Below are 10,072 nucleotides of genomic sequence, written 5' to 3'. Positions count from 1 at the left end.
TTTTGTCTCAAGAGCTGCTCCTGGCCCTCAGTATTTGAATCCAGATGGTCTTCTGAAGTTACTGTATGCATTATATATGTCAACAATTATTATATATATGTATAAATCTTCAAGGCTGATTACACTACATATGAAAATGTTAGTTACAAAACACAGCCTCTACCATCTGTAAATACATTAATATTGCAGGACCACATACCACGCGGCAAGTGAAACAAGTGTATTTCACAGAATTCTGATACAATTTCTTTCAGCGAAATGAAGCTGGAACAATCTGGGGCTCTTTGGTGGAATATAAATCCTACATGCACCACCTAATTCTGTTTATTTGTAACTGTGAAACTCCTGTGGAAGCTTTGAACCATATCCATCCAGCAACACTTAAGTGGCACATTGCACACTATCTGAGAAAGGAGAGTCAACGTATCTACTGAACCACACCATCTGGAGGTACCAGTGGGCCCTTCCCTTATGTGGGGAATCCGTGGATGCTTGGGCCCCATTCTTTTGAATATCTTAAATAATAATATAAAGAAATAATAAAACTGAATGTTCACTCATGCTTATCTTCACAAAGGCTGGCCCTAAATTACATTATGCTAAGTTGTCAATACCAATTGTGGTAAGATGGACAGAAATCCTGTGGCCTCATTCCTACTACAGTTTAAATCGGATCGTGATTTGGTTATGATTCAGTTTTAAACGAGCACTGGTTCCCTGTCTAATGCAAGTCACTGAAGCAATTTGGAAAGGGGAGGCCCTGCTTTTGACCCGTTTAACCCACACTCAAAAAGATGCTGGTTTTTTTCCTGGGTCTCTGGGGACAATTGTTTTATTTTGAAATAAATCAATTCAGCCCAAGTGGGAACCATGTGGTCGAATCTGCCCTGGCACTCTGGGCTTCCCCGGCCTCCCTGCCCTCGGCCCTTGCCTCCTTCCACCCTGGCCTTGCCTCTCCACCTTGGCCTTGCCTCTCCTTTCCAGCCTTGTCTCTTTCTGCCCCAGCCTTGCCTGTTCCATCAGCCACAAATGGCTTCCTTCTACCTCCTACCTGATCCAGCCTCAGGCACTCCAGCCATGCCAGGGAACAGCAGAGAAGACCAGTGGTATTATAGCGGCCGGCCAGGGGGGCAGAGAAAGCAGGCTGGTGGTGGAGAAGGCAGGCCTGCCTTCCTATCCACCTGCGGTTGCCTTATCTGAGTTGATAAATTGATGCCAACCATAGTTGTGAACCAACTCTTGATGCTGTGAACCAATTCATCCAAATTCGGCATCAGGCCACTGAATTATTCATAATGGGAATGACTCCCCAGCCATACTTCTGCATAGACCCATGGATTTCAGAGGGGCTTTTGACAATGGTAAGTCCAATTGATTTCATAGGTTTGGCTCTGATTAAATCTGAATCTAGTCTGTTGATTTTTTTAACATATCATTCTTCATGGATTATTTTACAGGAAAAACTGAGCAGCAACAACTAATAGGAGCTAGGAATGAGAGAAGGGGGGTCAGGGTCAGGGTCAGAGGGCTGTAAGTCTCTGAAGGTTATCGCCATCCGTGCCTGAAACGTTTCTATTCTGTTCCCCAAAACGTTTCAAGATTGTAACGTTATGGGAACGGCTATTATCGCATTAGAAAATGTAAAGCGTTCCGAGAACGTTACGGGAACACCACATTTACCGCATTTGGTCCTTTATAGGGAAGCGTGATAAGTATGGAGAACGTTTCAATATTCGGCGCATGCGTATTTTATTCGGGGACCTTATAATGTGATGTAATCACTCTACTGTTCCTTTTCCCCCGGAACTGAATAGGGTGACCTTAGTTGATCGATTACGGGTACAGAAAAAGCTATTCCACATAAAACATTGGGAGCAACTTTATGACAATAAGGGCTGTGTCATTAATGTGAAAAAAAACTCCCCATGAAGTGTGGGTGGCCCTCCTCCTAAGAGTTCTCCCACAGAGGACTGGATGGCCCATGTGTCAGGATTGCTTTGATTGTGATTTCCCTGCATGGCATGGTGTGGACTGGATGGTCCTTGTGGACTCTTCCTACCCCATGATGCTAGGAAATGCTTCATTATGGATATGAGAAAGAATTAAAAAGATAAAAAATAAACATTGTCCCCATAAAAAATTGTGTTGTAACCAGAACTCTGCTGGCTCATGTTTTTTCAACCTTACATTATTATACAGTGGTACCTCGGGATACGAAATACCGGTTACGAATTTTTCGGGTACGAAAAATCCCATAGGGATTATTGTTTCCGGGTTACGGAGTTTTTTCGGGTTACGAAAACTTTTGGTGCTTTTTTCGGCTTTTTTCGCACGGAATCGCGGCTTTTTCCCCATTAGCCGCCTATGGGCAATTCGGGCTTACGAAGGCTTTTCGGGTTACGAAAGCCGCCCCGCGGAAACGAATTACTTTCGTTAACCCGATGCCCCACGACCCCGAACCACCACTGTATGTCACACCACTGTATTATGTATGTATATGATATTATAGAGGTAGAGACCGAGCGAGAGGAGAGAGAGAGAGTTTTCATATATACATATATATAATACCATAATTATACACACATCTATCTATACATAGCCCTCACAAATGGTGGGGCTTGTTTTTTTTTTCTCTATTTATTTTACTCAACCATGAGTCCCAGGGAGCAGCAAAAAAACCGAACGCTCTACGGAATGGGGAGGAATGCCAGGGAGGGAAAGTCCGTTCAGCCAATCAAAACAAGGCAGATCTGAGAACAGATGTAAGAACGCTTACATTACCGCTCTCACATTTCTTGGGACCATTTTAAAAAACGTTTCCACAAGCTTGGATCACTTCTCATCCGTTCTCTCCGAGGAACACATATGGAACGCTTTGAGGGTAGGTATGTAGAACCGCGGATGGGGAACCCGATGCGGGAAGAAGAAACGTGCAGTAAGTAAAGTGTAAAAGTTGTGTTCTGTTCCTATCGGTTCCAATAACCGTTCTCGGACGCGATGCGGATACTCTCCACTGTTTCTAAAATCCAACCTTTAAAGTCGTTTCAAGGTAACGCGCTTAATTAAAAGTGTGTGTGTGTGTCTGAGTATGTTCGGTGACACAGGAGATGGCGGGAGAGAGCTGAAGGAGGCATTCATCAGTGGAACCTTAATTTGGATAGAACCCTGCATAATCTTTAAAGGTTAGAACTTTCAAATCCTATTTTTTTCTAAGGTTCGATATTGCAGTGCATAATAAATGGTTGTTCGCACTTCCAACCCTGCAACCAAAAAGAAGAATAAACAAATATAAACCTTTATCTGTTTCTTGAAATAATCACCACTGTCCTTTCTGTGTATTAAAATAAGATGTTGGGAAAGTTACTTTTTTGGACTGTAGCTGCCAAGAATCTCCAGCTACTAATAATTATAGGATTTATTTATATGCCGCCCAATCACTGGGAATTCGGTACAACAGAGGGGATAATAGACGGTTCCCTGCCCTCAGGCTTACAATCCAAAAAGACACGACACAAAAGGAGAAGGGAATGGTGAGGGGGGGGGGGAGGGGATCAGGTCTAGCATTCTTCTCTCCCTCTGAGGCCTGGACCAAGGCAGATGGACTGGAGAGAGGGCTCTTCTTCTTCAGGCTAGCCCTGATGGAGCTGGGCCTGCCTGGTCAACTCCCTCATAGGCCAGAGGATGACAGCTAATGTGCCAGTATCCCAAAAAACTAATGCTTTCAGGCTCAGGATAAAATTATCTTTTAGCCCACACCTTGGGTAATACAAACTTTTCCAATTCAAGATTGAGAGGCAGTACAGACTGGCACTTTGTGCTGGCTTGACTGTGTGCTAGGGCTGAACTAGGGCAGAGCATTCACATGCTCTGAGCCCTAGTTTTGCCACCCTGTCACCATCATGGTGCACGCACATCCACATGGCATGATGACATCCATGGCACACAGCACCAAATGGTGCTGGCTGGAAGGGGTGTCATCATGGCTCGCAAACATGTCTATGATGGCCCTTCCACAAGCTACTCTGAGCAGCTTCTTTTAAGGAGTGGGTTGGTGCTCCAGCGTGTGGCTGCTGCGGCATTGACCCATGGCAGGAAGGTGCAGCTTTCAACCGCCCCTCTGTATGGTCCCTATGAAACTGGGCACCCGGGGTTTGATTCCCTGCTTGGCCATGAAACCCATTTGGTGATCTTGGGCAAGTCACAGTCTCTCAGTCTCCGAGGAAGGCAACGGCAAACTTCCTCTGAACAAACTTTTTCAAGAAACCCTCATGATAGGTACCCTTTAAGTCAGACTCAGAAACGACATGAAGGCACGCAACAACAACAACAATTGCTTATTAAGTAAGCAAACAAAGTCAATATATATTAAAGAGGAGACACCTGGGGCCTTTACACACTGCACAGTTATTGCAGTATGAATGCATCTCAACTGCCACGGATGCATCCTATGGAATCGAGGGATTTGTAGTTTGGTGAAGTACTGGCTGTGAAGTCTAACTTCTCCTCCCTAAACTGGAAATCTCAGGATTCCAAAAGGTTTTGCCATGGTAGTTAAAGGGGGAAACACAAGTGTTATAACTGTATGATGTGAAAAGGCTGCTGAACTTTTCTGGTGGACCTTTAGTCCAGTCTTGTCTGTGTTACATGAAAGAGAAAGGAAGGTTTTTTTGGTGGAGGGGGAAGGGCAGAGGCTCCTAGAGAAGCAAATTCAAATTGACTGAGTAGTCTTGAATAATTTCAACCTGCATTCTCCTGGTGATGCTGGAATGCTAAAGCAGCCTGGAATATGTAGAAATATAAACAATGAAGTCTCTGGTAATTTGACATACCTGGGCATTTTCTATTAATAAAGGAATATGAGGTAGGAGGCAAGGTTGGATAAGTTATGCAAGGGAGACCAGCTTTTTAGAGAGAACAAGTGTTGGAAGAACAATTTCCTGTGCACTGACAGCTGCTCCTGCTCATTTAACAGCTAATCTCATTTAATGTCTGTAGCATATGGTTCTGAAAAATATTTGGGCTTTCAATTAATTTGAAGTATTTTAAATCTCATTTAAACAATTTTAAACTTGCACTGAATTGTCAGGACTACTCTGACAGCCCAACAATCAAATTAACTTTGTACACAGTCATATAATTACTTAAAATAACCTTTACAGAAAGTACGATTTAACACTCATGATCTATACTGTTTGTAATGGCACTTTAGCATATCTACTTGGAAATCAAATTCAAGTAGTTAAATATTTACTTGGAAGTAAACCCAAGTTAACTGGGAAGCAAATTCCAATCTGTCGAATGAAGATCACTGTCAGGAAGGATAAAGTTGCAGTCCTATACACACTTGCATGAGAGTATGGCAAACCTCCACTGAACTCAATGAATGGGGATGACTTCTGAAAAATCATATATAGGGCTGTATTGCTTGCAACAGTACTTTAAATTCCTATCAGATCCTAAAATAAAACTGTATCTGCACACAGTGTGTTTCAGAAATACTTCACTCCCACCAAGATCAGTGACGTTAACAAAAATCATAGCTAGCAGGCATTATTTAAAAAAGCAGACAGATGACATTTCTGGTATGTTCATTTCTACAAATGGAGCTACGGTTCAACTGTTTATTGAGAAACTTTCAGCATGTACAGCTACAGGGATATCTACTGTTTTCAGGGCACCTGTTGGAGAGCAAGGTGGGGATTGGGAAGAAGTGCCAGGGAGGCTAGCTGGAACTGATGAGACTTTGGAGATTACCGCACTAGGGTAAAAGTGTTCCCCAATGTGTTCTCACGGGCGCAAGCCTGGAGCGTGATGAGAACCAGAATGCTAGTTTACCGCACGGCGGAACGCCGCAGTCGCCGCCGGGTGTTCCAAATGTGTTCCAAATGTGTTCCCAATGTGTTCCAGGGACGCCATTTCTGGGAACAGTTTTGAACCGTTCCCAGAAATGGCGTCCCTGGAACACATTTGGAACACATTTGGAATGCCCGGCGGTGACGGCGGCGTTCTGCCGTGCGGTAAACTAGTGTTCTGGTTCTCATCATGCTCCAGGCTTGCGCCCGTGAGAACGCATTGGGGAACGCTTTTACCCTAGTGCGGTAATCTCCTATCAGTCAGTCCTTTGATGGACTGGGCACTGGGAAACCCACACTCCCAAAGTATAACTGTAAAAGTCTGCAATTGCTTCACCCACCCTAAGATTTATAGTTTGCTTAAACACTTATAGAGCTCTGGTATACCTCCCTGAACTACAGTGCTAGAGGTCCCTAGCTAAAACCCCTTCAGTACGTCACCAAACTACAAATCCCAGGACTTTGTAGGATGGACACTTGACAGATGAAATGCTATCACATTGTCATAGTGTAGATATACTTTCAGACAGTAGAAAGGTAGCTAGGAAAGCACATCTGGATGGAGATCACAAGAACCATCTCCTGCAGAAATGGTAAAGGGCACTGTCACACATCCAGCACTAAATGATGATTTTGGGGCTGAGTCAAGCTGCTACATGAGTATGGTTGGTAGTTTTACACAGTTAATGGGTGCTGTAATGGGTTCTGTAGACCCCCTCGTCCACCTTTTTTCTGAAAAATAACAGAACATTGGTTTCAAGGTCCAGGGGATGGAGCTTACCTGCATTCCTGTGATCCAGTAGAGGAGAACATGCATATTAGCACTGCTCTTATATCAATATTGATTCTTACTAAAACTACAAATTGCTCTGAATTTTGTATTATTGTAATGCAACTCTGCAGGACCAAAACATAGGGATCTGTTTGTCAGACCATTGGTACAGCTTTCCTAATATTGTCAGCTCCAACCAACATGGTGTCTCTAGGATTTCCAGAAGAGTTATTTTGTAATTTTTCCTGGATATTTTGGACATCTTATGATAAGATATGACTCAGAAAAAACAACAACAATGCTTGGTGATGTAGAAGATGGTAGAAAGGGAGGAAGACTACATGACAGGTGGATAGACTCAATCAGTAAAGCCACAGCTTTAAGTCTGCTCATAAAAGGGTGATTTGGAGATCTCTCTTTCAGAGGGTCTCCATAAGCTGAAGCTGGCAATTACTAAAAACCTAGAGATCCTCAGTATTCCCTTATGGTCTGCCATCCAAATATTAGCCAGACCTGACTAAGCTTCCAAAATCAAATGACATCAAAATGAGATGTGGGATGTTCCCGGTGGTAAGGGGGTCCTTCTCCAGTTTCCAATTCACCAGTCAATACAAACTTATGTTACTGCATTTTATGTTACCACTACTGTGAAGGAAGGAGTTCAAGGTGACTAACAACATTAATATTGATTAAAAAAACAAGTTAAACAATTACATAAGTTAAGTCAATAAATGTCAGAAACATCTAAAAGGGCCATGTGAAGTTATGTCTCTTAGCACCTTTCCTAAAAGCAGAAAAAATGGGAGCTGATCCCAGTTCTAAGAGGAGCAATGTATTGTACAACAGGAGAAAAAATGCTCCCAGTCCCACATGCCTGTCAATGAACATCAATCAGTATAGTAGATAGTCGATAGTATTCTCTGTGGAATATTTTAACATCTGGGTAAATTCATTCCAGTTATTTCAATTGTTTTTAGACAGTTATTTCCTAGAACACACAATATTTGTGTTTTGTACTGTGAAAGACAATGCATGTAGATCAAATAGTGCTTATGAAAATAATATGGAGACCAAAGCTTAATGTTATAATAAATTTTATAAAATAGATTAATCTGTTTTTCTCCTTTTGAGCACAAGTGAGGGAGATAACAGTATTTTCATGTTTGATCTTTTTTGAATATTTAAAGTTTCAATTTGGTCCTAAACACACTGCAGAAACAATCCCATTTAGACCACTTTAACTGCCCTGGCCCAGTGCTGGGGAATCCTGGGAATTGTAGTTTATTGTGGCACCAGAGCTGTCTGACAGAGAAGGCTATATGTCTCATAAAACTACAGAATTCCCTAGCACTGAGTCAGGGCAGTTAAAGCAGCCTCAAAGTGGATTATTTTTGCAGTGTGTTTTGGACCACTGTTCAACTTTTAAGCCATTAAGATACTGTGTATTATATGATCTGCACATTAATGTTCATGTGTCTGCACAAGTGGGATTATATATTTAAAAATCTTTGGGGATGGATACACAGCGTTTACTTTAGAAGCCTTGATAATTGGCTGTTACACAAATCTTCTTTTAGAGAAGGAAAACAAAAATAGAATTCTGTGTAATAGAAGTATTTCTAAGTAAATAAATCACAATAGTTCCAAATGCAATTGGAATCATAACTTCTGAATCTTTTATTCTGCTGTCTTGAATGGCAGATTTGTTTCATTTTAAAAATCCAACAAATATACTCTTGGTCAGACCCTGAAGGAAATTAACTTATCCTGGCAAGCCTGGCGTAAAAATGGATTTCTGCTCAGTGACGTCACAGCTACTTTTGGCTTCTAGTTCTTCTGTCAAAACAAATACATCTTCCCTTCTCATTTTTTTTCTGCAGGGTTTGCACTTTCTTCTTGAACAACCATTTTTAAAAATGCCAAAGATAATTTTGCTCTACCTGTCAAGATATTAATTTTAGAGGCAAAACAATGAATAATCCACAGCCAATTCCCTGAAATGATTCATGTTTCCTTGAGAAAATACAACTAATCCAATCCATTCTCCTTTGTCTTGCCTACAAAACTCACAGAAATAAAAAATATTTAGTAACAACTAGTTTTCTTTTATAGTTTTTTTTAAAAAAAAGAAATCTAAAAGGCAGAATCTTTCTCAGCAAACTGATACATTTTTGCTGCCTAAATTCTAGGATAGGATGGCAGCCCAATGCTCTTCATGTACAAAATATGGATGGGTAACCAAATCTTAAATTGGCAGTGGCTGTGGAGCTGCTTATTCCACAGTACCTGCATCCAACTGGCTAATCTAGGTGACCTAGGGCAGAAATAATAATAATAATAATAATAATAGTAATAATAGATAATTAAAGAAGATACTTCTGCCTTCCAACACCTTTCAGGTGCTGTCCACTTCCTAGCGTTTGGTGCCTGAGGCAGCTACTCCACTATGGTTAATAGGAGGGCTAGCTGCGCTGCCAGAAGTGTCAGACTTGCCATTTGAGAACAAGAAATCATATCCTTCCCCACTGTTGTTGTTGTAGGCCTTCAAGTCATTTTCAAAGTATGATGATCCTATCATGGGATTTTCTGAGGCTGAGTGTGTGTGGCTTGCCCAAGGTTACCTAGTGGTTTTCCATAGTTGAGCAGGGATTTGAACCCTGGTCTCCAGAGGCATAGTCCAATGCTCAAATGACAACTCGGCACTGGTGTTATTGTTATTGAGACGCTATTTTACAGATAAAACAATTGCATTGTTACAGTTCTGAAAATATACTATAGGTTGTTGCCAGCTCACTGGTTAGTATAAATCAATGCCACTCCATTAAATTCATGACCTACATGCAGATGTGTAGTTACTTCTGTTCTTAAATCACATCACCTTAAATAGGATTTTAAGTAGCACTGTAAATTTATTTTATTTCATTGTTTAAAAAAACAAGTTTGTCAAGTTAAGTTAAACAAATAGAATGAACTCACACTACAAATGGAACAAACTTTTTATGAAGACCCATCATTTCTGTCACAGCAAACAACTTTAGAATATAAACAAGATGCCCAATGAGGCAGTTTCAGAGTTTGAAGACGTGGCTGCTTGGAGTGTAGTACTCCTGGAGGCTCAGGGCTTTGGGGAAGCTGTAGTCCAAAATAACTAAAATATAGCTTTACCAAGTGCTGTAATCATTAAGAGAATTTCCATAATGAAAGAATCTGAAACCCCTACCCTTTACAAATTTACTTCATGGTAAGAGGTACACATACACAAAGATCAACCTTTTTAGGCACTGACAATGGCCTCTATTTGAAATTAATGTGCCCATTTGCTCCTCCAATTACTACTCTGGAATGACCCACACAATGAGAATCTGTGGTACAACCTAGGGCCCTTTCACACAACACAAATATAGCACTATAATGGGCCTGAACAGACAGGCCTAAATAAAGCTGCTTT

The sequence above is a fragment of the Sceloporus undulatus genome, chromosome 6 (assembly GCF_019175285.1).
Source record: "Sceloporus undulatus isolate JIND9_A2432 ecotype Alabama chromosome 6, SceUnd_v1.1, whole genome shotgun sequence".
NCBI classification, from domain to species: Eukaryota; Metazoa; Chordata; class Lepidosauria; order Squamata; family Phrynosomatidae; genus Sceloporus; species Sceloporus undulatus.
Note: the sequence above shows the minus strand (reverse complement) of the source record.